At 37.4% G+C, this 17,732-nt stretch overlaps 2 protein-coding genes across 4 annotated transcripts in view; one reads left to right on the top strand and one right to left on the bottom strand.

The window, feature by feature from the left end:
- LOC141550392 (phospholipid-transporting ATPase ABCA3-like) overlaps positions 1-17,732 on the bottom strand; it is a 234,350-nt gene that overhangs the window by 185,951 nt on the left and 30,667 nt on the right.
- Positions 13,089-17,732, top strand: part of LOC141550391 (uncharacterized) — a 6,870-nt gene continuing 2,226 nt past the window's right edge. The window contains exons 1-2 of one of the 3 annotated variants that reach the window (XR_012484596.1): positions 13,089-13,459; positions 14,690-15,453. The gene's annotated coding sequence lies outside the window, so the exon portion shown is untranslated. Of the gene's footprint in view, positions 13,460-14,676; positions 15,454-16,596 lie in introns of those variants that run through there. The other 2 variants (XR_012484595.1, XM_074280991.1) reach the window with 2 other exon arrangements.

The following is a 17,732-nucleotide window of genomic DNA, read 5'->3' as shown; positions in this document are numbered from 1 at the left end:
ATAAAACAGAGTCCTCAAAAATCTATTCTTTGCAAAATGGGCCTTGTACCTTGCAGCCATTTTGCCCACCGGCTCTCCGGTGTTTCCATTCTAATCAATAAAGACTATGTTTCCATACAGCATTAAGTAGCAAATTCATTTGCTGCCGACCCCGCCCTTGGTTACTTTGGGGAAGGAAGGAGAGAGAGAAAAGGAACTGACCCATCTCGGTTTAGACCTCAGTTTAGACCTCAGTTTATTCCTCATCATTTGGTGGCCCATACGGGGATAATTTTTACTGAGGTAAGCTGGAAATTCTCTTTTATAAGCTTGGGGGCAGAATAAAACCAAAATCTCGAGAAAATTGTGGTTTTAAACTGTGTGGAGCTGAATGAGCTCTGGGAATCGTTTGATCTGGGACGCTAGATGCAAATGGATTCCATTTTTGGACAGATATTTCCTCTATATAGAAAAGGGGAATATTTGTGGGACCTGACAGAGACGTCTGATCCGGTTGAGTTATAAAAGTGCAAATTTTCGAGCTTGTGTAGTGGTAAAAATGGGTCAACTCTTCTCCTCCATCCCTAAAGATTCACCTCTGGTATATCTCTTGACAAAACAGAAAAAATTAGGCCTCAAGGATTTCAAATTAAAAGGTCTTATTCACTTCTGCAACAAGGTCGTGGCCCCTTTATCAAGAACTGGATGGTCAGGCCTGGCCTGTTAGCGGATCTATTATTTTCTCTACTATTAGGGAATTAGATCTATATTGCAGAAGACACGGTAAATGGTCAGAAGTTGCATACGTGCAAGCTTTCTGGGCCCTCTACAGGGATCCCAAATCGCAGTTAACTTGCAGGATGTTTCTGCCTAAATTTACTGAGGTGAAACTGAGGAGAGACGCTGACCTCCAGCAGGACTCTCCTAACTTAATCCCAGAGCTGGACTCTGGGAATACTCTGATGCTTTGCCCTTCTCAGCTGAGAAGCAGGGACCCTTCCTCCTCACCCTGCTCCCTCCCGGCTCCTAATCAAGTTTCCCTGCCCCAGAGCCTCCACCCTCCTACCCCTCCCATGCAGCCTGATTCTACTACAGTTGTGGCCCAGGACTCTGATTTAGCTATCTCTAAGCCTTGCCTCCTGAGAGAAATGGCCAGCTCTTTGGGGGAAACGCTTAGAATGCAAAGGTCCCTCCCTTCTTGGGATTTTTCCCACATAATGAAACTTATTGAGGGGTTTACAGCCGTTCCTTTTCAGAGAGATCTGTCCTGGGGAGATGTTATCTCTTCTTATCACACAATACAGGAGGTAAGAATGATCTGGGAGCTAATGCTGAGGTTTGCTGCTAACGTGACTGGGAGGTACGAGACGGGGGCTCTTGCTATTCCCTTTGCAAATTCCGGAGGGAACTATGAAGTGGGGAGTGGGGACATAGAAGAGGGGAAAGGGGAAACAGAGATGAGGGATCATCTTCTAACCTGTCCCAGTGAAGGAATGGAAAAGGGGAATACAAAGCAGGTAGATTATGAGAATCTTATGCAAGCAGCTGATAAGAATCTTATTAGAGAATTCACTAACCTGCACCCCACTTTTCTAGAGGGGATTGCTGTCATTTCAATGCATTTTTTTTTCAATCAGTCTTCCCCAGATATAAGACTAAATTGGCAGAAATTGGCGCCAGAATCCCAAAATTCCATGACTCAATTATCAGAAGTCGTCTTTGGGGTATATAGGGATTGGGAGGAGTACGGATGGCTCAGAGTAAAGAGCAGACAGCAGGCACAGATTCTGGCTACTGCTATTTTCCATGGGCCCCAAAGTTTGTGCTTCAGATTCCGTCAGCCACTGGGCGAGGACAAATGGGAAGGACACTAGAAGAACGACTGCCCAGAGAAGGGAAGGACCATGGACTCCAGCCTCGCCCCCCAGGCCTCTCCAGACTTGAGGTGGCATTCCCCTGGACCAGGCCCACCTTCTTCTATCAGCAAAGCCAAGCTGCCCGGGGTAAATTTGGACTTAGCAGGTACGCCAATTTCGTTTTTTCATATGGGAAGCCTCTGTTGTTCTACTCCTCCATTCAGATCCTACTCACCCATCCCCCCCAAGGTACTGGAATTGAAGGAAAAATTGTTTGGAAACCCCTCCCTGCCTTGCCAGCTTGAGGACCTCATGTTTCCTACTATCCCTTCCTATCTTAACCTATTGATGGGTAGGAATTTGATAAAGGAAAACTAGGAGCTCAATTCTCTCTGATTAAAATCTCCAAATAATGACCACACCCTCTCACATTCTCTGTGAACTCTGGGAGGAAATAGGAGTTTTAAGAACTAGGATTAAGAAAGTTGGAAATTGGTTAGTTATTTGTGATTTTAAATTTTAACCTGTTGTACTAACTTGTATGTGAATGGAACTTGGCAATTTTGAACTGACAGGAAAGTTTTTTCCCTTAAAGCAGTCTTTAGAGCCTGCTAGAGTAAAGGCTATACGCCCTTATCCAGCAGCAAAAAAAAAAACCATTTGAGTATGGGAAATATAATTTGGCTATTGTCTTTGCATACTAGATTGTTTATTCTGAGTACAAGATCTTGGAATTTGTTTGAATATTGATGCATTTACTGCCAAAGAGAGATTTGCTAATTGCAGTTAGGCAAACCCTCAGAAAGGAAAAAATTGTTTGGTTTGATTCGGTTTATATGCTATACAGTGTGAATTTTACAGGTTTTGAAGGAAGAAGGATTGAGCAATTAAAGATTTGCAAGGTATTAGAAGGTATGTTACAAGAAGAAAAGTTTTTAATGGAAGGATGAAAGGAAAAAAATGTTTTTGAATAGGGGAAGGGTGAGCACATGGAATACTCTCCTTTCCTCCTCTCCCCCCAGGTGTTTCCTGCCTTGTTTTTTTTTTTTTGTTTGTTTGTTTGCTTGTTGGTTTGTTGTTTTTTTTTTTTTTGTCTAGTTGCTGCTGTAGCAACAAAAGAGTGATTTAAAGAGACTGGATCAAGTTTAGGTTAATTGATTGAATATTTGTTTCTTGATACAAAATGGGTTTTAATGTTTGTGCAATATGGTCATAAATGTGATCCATACTGAAAGTTTAATTGCTATTTTAAGAACTTCTTGAATTCTTATATGTGGTATTTGAACATTTTGCATAAGTTTAAAATATAAGTTTAAAGATTGTATTGAGTCATTCTGAGATTATTTAAAGAGCCTCAAAAATAATAGTTTTTTTTTTCCTTATTTGTCCTTTTGAAAGTGTTTCTGCAAAAGGATATTATGCAATTTGGGATATTTTTCCATGTATTGAGTATTTTTAAAGCAATATGAATTGTATGTATAGTGTTCATTTATGAAACATCTATTTGAATATGATAATTATTTAAGTTGTGAAATTATTGAGACAAATTCCTTATTGTTATCAATATAAGGTTATGATGAATATTTAGAATTTATCAGAAATCTGATGAATGGAATCTATTATTGGAGATACAATTTTTCTTGGACTTAAAGTTAATTAGTTAATTAATGCTTTTTTGGGAGTTGTAAAGCTCCACCCTTTTATATGTAATCATTGTATCATAAATGCTTGGGCAAATAAGCATTTAGTCTGGTCATCTGTCTGCTATAGTTAGAAAACACTAATGTTTTGTTTTAAGGTTTTTAATCATTTTTTTACATAGGAATCTATTTTTGGCCTCTTCACATTTTTGCAGCACTCCTGTGGACCAAGTCTTTCTATCATAGACTGTTCTAACCTTTATTTGTTAGATTTATGTTTTGTTCTAGATCTTGGGTCAAATTACAGATATTGACTTGCTTCTGGGACCTAGATCAGCTTTAATTGTCAGCACAGCAGACCCATCCCAAAGAATGAGAACCTACAACCATTTCTCAGCCTGCAGCAGTTTTAGAAGACACCATGGAATAGACCCTGCTTCTAGGGAACTTTGGGCTGATGTGGAGGACTTTGGGAATGATTGATGAATGACTGATAAACCTTGTCTGGGTTATTTATTACTGTGTTAAAATTTGGGTTGGGGGTGGTTAAAACTGTGTAACTATTGCTGTTATTCTAAGACAGTAGAGGAGATTATCTTTGACTTTCTCAGCATTTTCTCCTACTTCTCTTTACTAGATGGGCCATTAGCATTTTACCAGCAGCCCACAGAGGGGATCTGAGATATTTCCCCATTTCCAGGTGCCACCAACTCTACCCTGGATGACACTCCACTTTTAATCTGTTCCCGAGATCTGTTTTCTCTAGGCTTCAAGTTTTGGATTCTCAGCTGGAGAAAATTGACAGGACAACTGACTGGGACACCCCCTAGATGCCCTGTTGCCATCCCCCACACCTCACACCTCACCTCCTGGCATAAACCCCAAATCTCTACGACCCTTGTCAGCTCGAAGCAGTTAAAGAGGAGTTCATTGCCCCTATTCCCACATGCATCTGGAGGTGACTTGCTTGAGGGGGGAACAAGACGAGGGGACCCTGCTACTCTGAAGGTCCTTGGAGAAAATCTTCCTCAAATAAGAGACCCTGCCCCAAAATTTTTTTCTTAAAAGAATTTAAGAGTTAACTGCTTGAGGGAGGTTATGTTGGGGGCGGTAGCCCCTTGATATTCCTTGTTTGATCTCCAACTTCCTTTGGGACTTGGACCTTTGATACAAGATCTGGTCAAACTAGTTTGGGCTATCTGAGCTGGCTGGGGTTTTACAGCCCCCATTCTAATCTGCTCAGATAGCATCAGGAAATGGCATCAGGAAATTCCTTTTTGGGAAGAGACTTCTGTCTGTCCCCAAAAGATAACAAGAGAATCCTTATCTTATTTGCATCACTCTCTGGAATCTCCTTACATCACTGCAACTGAATGATTGTGCTCTTGTATAAAACAGAGTCCTCAAAAATCTATTCTTTGCAAAATGGGCCTTGTACCTTGCAGCCATTTTGCCCACCGGTTCTCCGGTGTTTCCATTCTAATCAATAAAGACTATGTTTCCATATAGCATTAAGTAGCAAATCCATTTGCTGCCGACCCTGCCCTTGGTTACTTTGGGGAAGGAAGGAGAGAGAGAAAAGGAACTGACCCATCTCAGTTTAGACCTCAGTTTAGTCCTCATCAATTTCTTGTAAGTCTCTGCTTGTCATTTCTTATAGCATGATAGCATTCCATTATATTCATATACTACAACTTGTTCAGCCATTCCCCAATTGCTGAGGATCCTCTCAATTGCTAATTCTTTGCCATCACAAAAAGAGCTTCTATAAATATTTTTTACATGTAAGTCCTTCCCCTCTGCCCTTCCCTTTTTTTGGTGATCTCTTTGGGATAGATTTAACATTGGTAGTAGTGGATCAAAGGGTATGCACATTTTGATTCCCCTCTGAGCAGTGTTAAAAATTATTCTCCAGAATGACTGAATTGGTTCATACCACCTATACTAATGCATTAATGTCCCAATTTTCACACATCCTCTCCACTCTTTATCATTTCCTTTTCTATCATTCTGACAGGTGTAAGTCAGTATCTCAGAGTTGTTTTAATTTGTATTTCTCTAATCATATGGTGCTTTTAAAACATTTTATGTGACTATGTGTGTCTCAGAAATGGTGAGGGCTCACCATTTAATAAAAAAGTGAGCAGGCAATCAAAGGGAGGAAGCACTTTTTAGGACAGGGTTAACACTTTTAAATAATCTGTAAGGCAAATAAAATACCATTATAATGTTATATACCAAATAATAAATAACATTAGATAGCTCAATGCTCCAGTGTCTACTAAGAACACAAGAGTCTCCTGGTGGGGTCCCCACCTTAAATTTACCAAGGGTTCCGGGTGGGAGTATTTCAAGAATCTCTGACTGCCCTAATCTTCATCAAGTTCAGCAAGGGAACATATCTGCTGTTCCATCCTCTACTGGGGGCATGCCTTACTTTTTGACATACCCAACATGTCAAAGGCTTTCTACTGTCAGGAATAGAAAGCTTCCTATAACTTCCTGAATATCTATCTCTTTTCCTTGAAGCTTTGTCCTGTAAATTTTTCTGCATTCTTAGCTATTCCCTGTACCATCCGGATTAAGATTTTGGCTTTGTGCTTTTGTTTCTCATCATCCTTCCTAATATACACCTTGGTGGCCTCCTTCAATAGATTGTAAAGGTTCCTATTATTCCATCCTTCTACTTTCTGTAACTTTCTACTGATATCTAGCCATGCATTGGTCACAAAGTGCAATTTCAAGGTATCTTCTACTCCTGGGTCATCAGGGTCAAACCCAGAGTATCCTCATATTATCTTTTAGTCTACTCAGATAACCAGCTAGTGACTTGTCCTTCCCTGCATTGTGAATTCTTGTAATTATCAATTCATTAAGATCCCTCATACTTCTCTGATGTACAGAGTGATTGTGATCCTAATTGGGGTCTACTAAAGGGTATTTCTGGCCAGCTGAGATGACTACTGCAGCTGGAGAGTGTCTCCTGTCCCACTCCTTCATATCTGCTCCTTTAATTAGTCCCCTTTTCTCTTGTGAGAAGAGAGAATTCAAAATAGACATAAATTCTTTCCAAGTGAAAAGATTAGAATTGATCAAATTCTTCTGCTAACCCTGTGAGATCTTCTATTAAAATCCTCATTTCCTTTTAAAGGCCCTGACTTCTGTGGTGCTCAGAGGAGCATTCACATAGCCTATACCTTCCTCAGCCAAACTAATTTCTCTTAAGGGATATAATTTAGGACTCTGGGTTTGAGGCTCTGAAAGAGGGTAATTTTGTATATCTCTTTGAATTTGCTCCAATTCCTTCCTTAGAGAAGCAAATGTCCCTTTGTGGAGTCTGGATGGGGTTAATTGAATTAAATCTTTCTGTGCCCTGAGGACCCCTGGAGGGGCTGATGGAATTAAGTCCTCTCTTTCCCTTTCAGGTGTGGAGGCCATGGCTTCCTGAGGTGCAACTAAGTATGGAGAAGAGAGAGATAACAATGGGTCCCATTGCTGTGTCTTTAAAGTCTCCTCCTTTATGCCCTTTTCATTTTGATTCTTACTCAACATTATTGCTGTCTCAGAAAGCCATAGTCTAGCATATACTGCCTCCTCTGGATTAACAGATTCTTTACTATTAACATACAAATTAACATACTATTAACATACAAATATAAAAACAAATTTAGTTTTTGGCATACCCAGTCTTCAAGGGAGCCATACTTATGCCAAATGGTGCCTCCACTAATATCCTTGTTATTCCAGACAAAACAACAATACCTTATCATCTTTTTTTTTACTTTTTTCCTTTATATTTTGGAAGTTTGTTCCAATTACTTATCTCCCAAGGGACTCTCTACTGGCATTTTCTGATAATTTTTCTCATTTCTCTCTGAGAGGGTTGGCTGGGATTGAGTCACACCCATTGAATTTGGATGGAATCTAAATTCCAAAATGCCCAAACATCAATTGTCACCAATTGACTTTAGCCACACAAAAAAGGCCTAGCTTCTCTTGTCCAGAACCTGTAACTTAACTGAAGAGGCTCACAGAGGTGAGCCTCTGGGTTGCTGCACAGCAAATTGCTTGACTGATCTGTCCTCACACCAAGCTGGTTGGAATTTTTACTGCAGAGTTTCTCCTTTTGCTTTGCCCTGAGTTCCTCTACTTTGAGCCCACTTTACCTTCCGGAGCAAGGAAAAGCTCCTGAACGCTGGTGGGCTGCCTGAATCAGAGCAGGGTGCCACCTTGCTAGCACCCAAGAGTTCACCTACTCACCAAGTCATGTGAAACCAAACGAGTCCCCAAAACTGTGTGTTTCAGAAATGGTGAGGGGTCACCATTTAATAAAAAAGCTGGAGAGATCTCTAGGAGCAAAGCAAAAGCTTATTGTATGTTCACACAAGAATTGAGCATCCCACCTGTCGAGAAGGCAATTGAAGGGAGGAAGCACTTTTTAGGACAGGGTTAGCACTTTAAATAATCCCTAACACAAATGCCCCTCACATCACTGACCCTCATCCTCATTGGCTGAGGGTCTTACATTCTAAATGAGGGAACTACCCAAGAAATTGAACTTGACCAATAAGTACATAGTTGCCCATATTTGATTGATATAGGGAGAAAATGATGTCATGGGAGTATAGCAGGAAAGGGAAATTAAGTATGCCCTTTAATCAATGCCTACTCGAACTTTGAAGTAGATGAAGCCTTACTCGATTTTCACAACTGTCTTGAAAGATCTCAACTCATCTCATTCAACTACATATAGTTTGGATTTCTTCATCCAAAAAATATCTGTTCATATTTTTTGTCCATTTGTCAATGGAGGAATGACTTGTATTCTTTTAAATTTGACTGAGTTCTCTATATATTTGAGAAAAGAAGTACTTATCAGAAACATTGGATGGAAAAACTGTTTTCCAGATTTTTATTTTCTGTCTCATCTTTGTTGCACTGCTTTTGTGTGTGCAAAACCATTTTGGGTTGTAATCAAATGTCTGTTTTTGCATCTTATCATATTACGTCTTGTTTGGTAATAAATCCTTCCTTTCTCCATAGATCAAAAAGGTAAATTATTTCCTGCTCTCCTAATTTGTTTATAGAATCACCTTTGAGTCTAAATCATGTACCCATTTGACCATATCTTGGCATATGATGTAAGAAATAGGTCTAAAGCTAGTTTCTGCCTTACTGTTTTATAGTTTTCCCAGTAGTTTTTAATCAAATAGTGAGCTTTTATATTAGAAACTGGGGTTTTAGGTTTGATAATTTTATTATTATTTTTCTACTTCCATAAAATAATTTTTGTTAATTTGATTGGTGTAGCAGTAAGTAATTTAATCTAAGTAGAATTATCATTTTTATTATATAGATTCTGTCTATTCATGAGTAACTGATTTTTTTCCAATTGTTTGGATCTGATTTTATATGAAGTATGTAGTGTTTTGTATAGTGTTCATATAGTTACAGGGTTTGCCTTCGCAGACAAACTCCCAGGTACTTTATATTGTCTAGAGTTATTTTAATTGAAATTTCTCTATTTCTTGTAGCTAAGTTTTTTGTGTAACAGAGATTTTGGTGATTTATGTGTGCTTATTTTACAGCTTATAACTTTGCTAAATTGGTAATTATTTCAAGTAGGTTTTTAGTTGATTCTCTAAATATACCATCACATAATCTGCAAAGAATGATAGTTTTGGAGCAGATAGATGGTGCAGTGGATAAAGAACCAGTCCTGAAGTCAGGAGGCCCTGAGTTCAAATCTGATCTTAGACCCTTAACATTTCCCAGCTATGTCACCCTGAGCAAGTCACTTAATTTCAACTGCCTCAGCCAAAAAAAAAAAAAAAAAAAAATGACAGTTTTTTTTCCTTATTGCCTCTAATTCCTTCAACTTTTTTTTCATCTCTCATTGCTATAGCTAAGATTTTTAGTACAATATTGAATAAGAGGTGATAATAAGCATTCTTGCTTCACTAACTTGCTTTATAATAAGCTTCTACTTAATCCTCATTATAGATAGTGTTTGCTGATGGTTTTAGATAAATACTACTTATTATTGAAAGAAAAGCTTTATTTCTATGTTCTCTACCATTTTTAATAATGGATGCTGTATTTTATCAAAGCTTTTTCTGTATCTATGGAGATAATTATATGATTTTTGTTGGATTTATTATCAATCCAGTCAAATATGCTTATAGTTTTCCAAATATTAAATCAATCAGCATTCCTGGTATAAATGCCACTTGTCATACTAATCTCTTTCTTAATATTCAATTTAAATTTTTTGCATCAGTATTCATTAGAGAAATTGGTCTATAATTTTCTTTCTCTGTTCTGCCTCTTCCTGTTTTAGGTATTTGTATCATAAAAGCAATATAGTAGGACTCTGTTGCCTAGTTTTCCAAATAGTTAATATAGTTTCAGAAGTAATTGTTCTTTAAATGTTTTGCAGAATCCACTTATAAATCCATATGACCTTGAAGGTTTTTTCTTTGAAAGTTCATTGAAGGCTTATTTGAGGATTCTATTTCCTCTTCTTTTGGTCTGGGAAATTTATGTTTTGTAGCTATTCATCCATTTCACTCTAAATGTCAGAAAAATAAGGAAGCAATTGAGAAAAATTGTTCCTCATAATTCCTTTAATTTCATCCTCACTGGTGGTACATCACCATTTTCATTTTTGATACTGGTAATTGAGTTTTTTCTTTCTTTTTTTAGTGAAATTAACCAAAGATTTATCTGTTTTATTGTTCTTTTTCAAAGAACTAGCTCTTAGTTTTATTAATTAAATGGTTTTCTTACTTTTAATTTCATTACTCCTTTAATTTTCAGGATTTTCAATTTGGTGTTTAATTGGGGATTTTAAAATTGTCTTTTTTTGGCTTTTTTAGTTTCATGCCCAATTCATCGATCTAGATGTGGCTAGATTTATCTAGTTTTTAAAGGCAAAGTTGAGGCTCTCACTAAGTATAGTTTTACTCCCTTTTCTTCTGTAACTCATTTGCTACCAATTTAATATCAAGTCATTTTTAATCCAATTAACAGGAGAAAAGAAATACCCCATGAGAGTGGAGTATGCCTTAACATCCTATAAGAATTAGCATTAAGAAGGAGAAAGACACCAGGAAGCATGATGGGGAAGATCAGAGGAAAGATACCACATGGCATGGAGGAAGTATGAGGACTCAAGGCAGTGCCATGGGCTATATCCCCAAGAGGAGTTCAGCAAAGATGGTGTGAGCCATGAGCAGAATTATAGGAAAATGTAACCTCAGGGATTTGACCTAACTTTGATTTCTTGGCTGGACATACAATGTGTGGGTGGAACATGAGGCTAAACTGATTTCTATCAGTTTCTTCCTTGCCTGTCTCTGAATGCAATTCCATGTCATTCTTTTTCTGCCAATTGCACCCAGGACGACATCATTTCCCCACTCTTCATTTGCTAAACAAATCTTTTGAAAAGTGGGTTGGGGCCCCTACACAGAAGGGAAGTCTAACAAACCAACATGGAAATTTTAGGGGCCAAATCCTAGTGTGCTTGTAAAGTAATGTCCAGAAACTAGGAATGAAATGCAATGAATGTTCTATGGGATTGAAGTGTTATTGAGATGACCTGAAGCTAAAGCTTGGTAATATCACAGGGATGTACAAGCAGAGATTGTACAGGATCAGCTTTACCTTATTTACTGGGGGCCCATTTTGTGAGGGTCTATTTACCCTACTAATCAGTTTCTCTACAAACAAATGAGACCTAATATCCTCCAGGGTATGGGGACATGATCTCGTCTTCTGAAACTGCTTATTGCTGGGAATAGGCATAGAACCAAGCCATCCTACAGGGTCCCAGTTTGGCAGGCTGCTGAGCCTGAGGAGCTGACTGAAGTTAGTTATCCAGTGAGTTCTGAGTCAGATCCCAGAACCTGAGAGTTAAACTGTCTAGTGTTCATCATTTGAAAGTGAATTGCCTAAAACCTAGTGTGGTTAGCTGAGAAAAAATGAAATATGGATGGAAGTGAACAATATTTGGTGCTCTCCTAAATCACATCATTTGGTGCCTGTGCCTACAATCACAACTGTGTTTTTGTAAAAAGTTGTTTGTAATTAGTAGTTATGTAATTCTTGTTTATATCTTGAATGGGAGATTCCAATGCATTTTGTGCAATCATTTTGTAAAATTCCAACTTTAAATGAGAATTTTCTATTTCTTCCTTTTGAGTTTTATTCCAAAATTCTGATTTATACCAAAATTCTGATTTTAATATGTTTTGTATCTTGAAAATATTCTAAAGCTATTGTTTCAAATAAATGAACTCTTCATTTGACTCTTAATTATACTATGACATCTGCAAAATGTCCTATTTATTTTTTACATATTACTATTATTTCCTTAATTTCTTTTTCCTGTATTATTGCTACAACCAGCATTTATAGTAAATTAATTATTACAAAGAGATGACAGATTTGGATGCAAACTATCACATATATTTTAAATACAACCATTGAAGGATTTTGTTTTGTTATTTTTTTGTTATTTGTTTATTATAAGAAATTTGTTTTCTCATTAGTGAGGTGAGAGGGAGAGAAAATACATAACTGTTAATTTTTTTTTTTTTTTTTTGTAAACAGAGATGTAGGGGGATGCTATAGATGTGAATATTGGATGCACTTTCAGATGAAGTCATTATACTGTTTGTTTTACCATGTTAAAAGAAGCCTCTCACAAGGAGTGGACTTTAAATGTTTATGATGCAAAGATAAAAATAAATTAATAAATATAAATTTAAATGAGTGATCAATAAAAATTTAAAAGAAAAAAAAATCAATTGGTCTATGATAAAAACCTAATAGATATTCATTCAGCAAACTCCATCAATAAAGGAACTGGAGATAAGTCTTAAAAAAAATACAATGCAGTCCCAGTTGCAAATGAAACTGCGACAAATTTAGAGGTAGGGATGAAGTAGTGATATTTGGAAATTTACTTTACATTTACTATAGGAAACATTTTTTAAAACTATGGTAGCAGTGGCTTGTAACTAATAAAATCTTTTTAAAAAAGGTTTATTCTAAACCTAAAAACAAAACAAAACAAAAAGACATTTCATATAAAAAGAATACAAAAAGATTCTATATTAAACTAGGAATTTCCATTTCATATCATGCACTTTAAAATGTATATAATAAATTAAACATATTATTTTCAAGACAGTCTTGCTTCCATTTCCTTCTAGAATATTATGTACTTTTAAAAATGTTAAAATGGGTTTTTTGGGGCCATCATTATTGCCGACTCTACCTCTTTATTTCTTCTACCTAATAAAAAAGAAACCTTGTAATAAAATGATAACATAATATAATACAAAATTATAAAAATAATAGTATATAACATAAAGTATAATGTGAAATACCTTGTAATGAGCATAATCAAAAAAAAGAACTCATATCAAAGTCATGTTCAAAAATGTATTTCTCCTCCTATATCTCATGTAGAAAAAACCTCTATATTAGTTGGTTGTAAAGGGCCTAGAACCGATCTTCTCTGTGCGGAAGGGAGCCGCCCTAATGTCAGTCAACTCCAGAATGTTGTTCCGGGTTGATTAATAGAGCTACGTGTAGATGGATGTGTAGAGCTATGAGTCACCTGGCCATAAAAGGAGAAACCCGACTAGGCATTGATAAGGGAGCTGGCCCCGCCCACGATGGGAGGTTTCGGGGAGGGTCCGACAACCTCTATAAGAGGAATAGCCAGCGGCAGCTCGGAGAGACATTTTGGGTGCAGACAATAAAGACCAGTTCTGCTACACGTTGGCTCTCTGTTTGCTTATTCCCCGCTCCTGTCTCCGGAGCGGGGCCGGAGACGTCCGAAGGCTGGTGATAGCATGAGGCGCGCAGTAAGAAACTTTCAGTTTCCAGTGAAGCTGCAGGGAAGCAGACCCACAACAAGTGGCACCTTGAACAGGGACCTGGGCAGTGTATTCGCTGGAACAAGGAAAGGTAAGTAGAAAGACGCGCTCCTTGATTTTTAGAATCAAGAAGAAGCAAACAGCCTGACTGCTTAGACGCAGTTAGATGAGGCATGGGACAAAAAATAGTTAAAGCCCATATCGAGCCAACAGATTCAGGAGTATATGCTTCATAGCTATATAAACTCCGTAAAAAGAATGGAGTGGATCTTAACTTAAAAGCATGCAGAGCCTGGATAGAAAAAATAGAGCTCTGTGTCTGTCTGTGTATGTTTGTCTGCTTTGAATTTTTTGTTCTGTGTTAAAAGTTAGCAAGCTCATAAGAGATAAGAATTCAGCCTCTGTGTTACTGGCTTAGAAAAATAACAGGCTGAATTGTGGAAATTGAAATTCATTCAGAATAGTAATTCAGAGTGGTTCAAAATGTATTGGTCTTAAAAATTGTTTGTGATTTTAAACTTTTTAACCTGTTGTACCAATTTGTAAGTAAAACAAAAGAAAAAAAAACTTGACTATTTTAAACTGGTGGGAAAGTTTTCTCTGAAAAGCAGATTTTCAAAGCCTGCTAAAGGGGAGTAACGGCATTACAATCTTATCTGCTTAATACCGCCTGGGAAGCTTCTTACTAGTGGCCTTGAAGCACTCAGGCAGAAAAAAAAAAAACAAAAAAAAGAAAAAAAAAACTATTTGGTTTGCTTCTGAAACATTGGGTAATTTGTTATCATTATGGGTTATGAATCTTGAAGTTTAAAGTTTAAAAAAAAAAAGGTGATTAAAGAAAAGGGACAAGAGAGATTGATTTGCAAAATTAAGTAATAGTTTAAATGAAGCATCTAGTCAGAAGAGTTATTGGTTTGGAAGTGTTTAAAGTATGTCAGAGAAAGTTTGAGCAAGTAGGCATTGGGAAGAGAGAAACAGAGAGATGGGACAGGAGAATAAAGGTGATTTAAGAAGGATTTATTAGTGGGAGCAAATGATTTCAAGAAGAAATCAGTGGGGAAAAGAAGGAACTTGTTGGAAAAGGTAGTCACGGAGAGGTGACTGTGAGACGGAACGTATTTTTGCAGGGCTAGAGCAGCAATAGGAAGCTGCAGCTGTTTCTGGTTGAAGAAAGCAAACTGATTTAAAGGGATTCAAAATTCTTCCTTATATCCAATATTTGAAACCAAGGATTTGTTTTTAAGGAAATATGTTATGTCTTTACTTTAACATCTGAAAACTTTACAACTAAACAGGCTTATTGCTCAGACTCCTCCCTTAGGGTTTCAACAGTGCATGAGTTCTAGCTTGGAGACGGGGTCCTGGTTAGGACGTGGAAGGAGGACAAGCTGACCCTGAGCTGGAAAGGACTGTTCCAGATCCAGATACAGCAGTGCTACATAGGAAAGAGAGTGGACTCTGAGGGTGTGGACTTCCCAACTGAATGCAGAGAACAAGCTGAGACAAACATTGAAAAGCAACTGATAAACTGTGCATGTAAAATCTTGATAGAGGTATTGAAACCTCACTATTAGATAAAATATCTATTACTGACACCTCCCCCTCCTACAAAACATCCTCCATCAATCATAAGAGTTCCTAAAACTTGTACCAATAATGTAACTTTTCCTCCTCTGATGAATTGTGTTAGAAAGAAAAGAACCTGGTATGACACTTTATTTGGTGGTGCTGGAACTGGTTTCGGTATAGTTAATTCAATAGACCTTGAGATCTTGGCCAGCAGACTGCGCAGTGCTGGACAAGCTGTTTCTCAGGCTTTGACTGTAAATGCTCAAATAGTTGCCCACGACGATCCTACTCCACCAAAATACATTATAATATCAAGGCCAATTTCTACAGATTTTTGATGATAGTATTATTACTAGTTTGGGTTTTACTGGAAATATTAGTAAATTATTTAAGTGGACCAAATGCTCTTTACAAAATATGTATACCTAGATACAAAAAGAAAATGCTCAGAGATTGTTGCAATGTGGGATTATATGTTTAATTTACCAGAAGCATGGAAAAACAATGACCTGAAAATGCTATGTGTACTTTTTTTTTGGTGTACTGGAACTATTGTGTATTGTCAAGTTAAGATATGGGCTGTTATGTGTTAATTTCATGTATTACCTTTTGTCTTACCTGATTACTTTGCTTTACTTCATATATATGGATATCCTAAACAGATCTTAAGTTATGAAGAAACTATTAGAGTCTAATCAGCGCGCATTAAATGAACATCAAATACAGACTCTTATAGCTGCAGGACAACTTATCGAGGCCTCTCATTTAGTAACATCGGATACTAACCACCATTGGTATGATTTCTTATTTAGATCAGGTAGCGCTACCATTTATTTTAATAGTTTAGCCATACCCATATTATTATTATTGTTCTTTTTGTAATTATGTATGTGTAATTGTCATATGTATTGGAAAATGAAATTAATTTACTCTAATTTCACCCCACTAGCTCAGTCCTCTTATTATTTTCGTGATCTTAAGGCCAAATGATTAAGAAATTAAAAATTTCATATTAGGATTATAAGCTCACTCAAATCTAACAGGCCTCAGCTTCCAAATTATGGGAACTTGACCGTTCCATGAACTCTGTATATTTTTGACACTAGATGCTAGGAACTAGCCATTCCTAGAGATGTTTGTGCTCCAGAGAAGAGTGGCTCCCTCTCTGGGCATAGACAATTAATAAAGAACTGTCAAGATACAGACGATACGGAACGAGTCAACTAGTGAAGCCCTTCCGTACCCCGCACCTGCACAGATGTATGTGCCAAACCCTTATATAAATTTTTGGCAAAAATCCTTCTTTGTCTATAGACATGATAAGAAAATTAACTAGAATGAACAGAACCTTAAAAACTATGCTCATTAAACAAAAAGGGGGAATGGGATGCAAGAAAATAACTCAACAAGATATTGATAAAGCTCTCTTCACTATTAATTTTTTGAAATTTGATGATGAGGGATTAACCCCGGCCATGAAGGCTTTAATTGAAAATACCATGGGTAATAAACCAGAAAGAAAATCAATGACAGAAAAATCGAAAAATGATTCCAAAGAATTAAGAATGGAAAAGATAATGTATAAAGATGAGAATAACGTTTGGAAAGGCCCTTACAAAGTTATTGTAAGAGGCAAAGGATTTGTTTGTGTCTCAACAGGGGAAAAGGAGAAAAGATGGATCCCGATCAGAAGGACCAGGTTGGTACGAGAAAAAGAAGACGAATCCATCGGGGCAGAGGAGAAAAGAGGAGAAATGGAAAAAACCGAACCCAAAGAGCAAAGAGAAGAGAGGGAAGAAGAGAAACTCAAATGCAAATGAATCAAATTGCATGCATGTTGTTAGGATTAAATAGCCTGATAGGAGGGGTGGAGTGAGGAGAGAAATATGATTACAGATTTGTCTAGTTTTCAAATGGTCACTTGGCGTCATCAGCCTATACCATTAGCCACGTTAGGAAATGTTTCCTTTTTGGAAGGTATGGGGGCATACAAAGAATCAAAGGTATGGAAGGAACATTTTAAGAAGCTCACTTTCATTACTCAGGATGTCCCTTTATGCCTGACATATAACTTAAAGATAAGTTCATGCATTATGCTGGAACCTTTTAGAATTAAGCAATCATCCCACAAAACGAGCGACCTAAATGACTTAACTAGCGAGATGATAGTTGAGATGTTGGCTGTTCCCCACGTGGAACATGAGATAGAAGATAAAGTTGAAAGTCCCCTTCCCCCTTGTACCCTGGTTATGAACTCGCCTTTATTTTCACCTTTGTCCACGGGCGTGTTTCGTAAAGGGCCCTTTTTGCCAGAAGTTAATATCAGCTTTTGGAATGGGGAGACAGATGAGGCACCGGTACTGGTTGCACCAACACCCATAGTGGAAGGGCATATTCAGAATCACCTATGGAAGATAGGTCTGACACTAGCAATTACGAATATTTCAGTTATAATTAATGTTCCTCTACATGAACATCCTACCGAACTGCTGGTGCTGCCGCATAGAGTTTGGAAGAAGGATTTTGGAGAAAGGTTTGGAAGTTTACTAGGGAAAAATACTACCTGCTTTAAACACTCTAGGGTTAATCAGATTCAGACTTGCTTCCCTTTTAAAGGTAGAGTTCAGTCATTTGACGGTACAGCCTTTTTATTATGTTTGATAGCGTCAGTTGAGCGAGTCAATGATACCTAGAGGGCATCCTGCTATGACGCGATTATCACCAATGAAATTGGGGAAAAGACCTTAGCCTTTAACAGCGGGGTTATATTTTTATTGAAGAGTCCCCCTATCACC

This window comes from Sminthopsis crassicaudata, chromosome 1, assembly GCF_048593235.1.
Source record: "Sminthopsis crassicaudata isolate SCR6 chromosome 1, ASM4859323v1, whole genome shotgun sequence".
NCBI lineage: Eukaryota > Metazoa > Chordata > Mammalia > Dasyuromorphia > Dasyuridae > Sminthopsis > Sminthopsis crassicaudata.
This window is presented reverse-complemented; position numbering and strand designations above follow the sequence as displayed.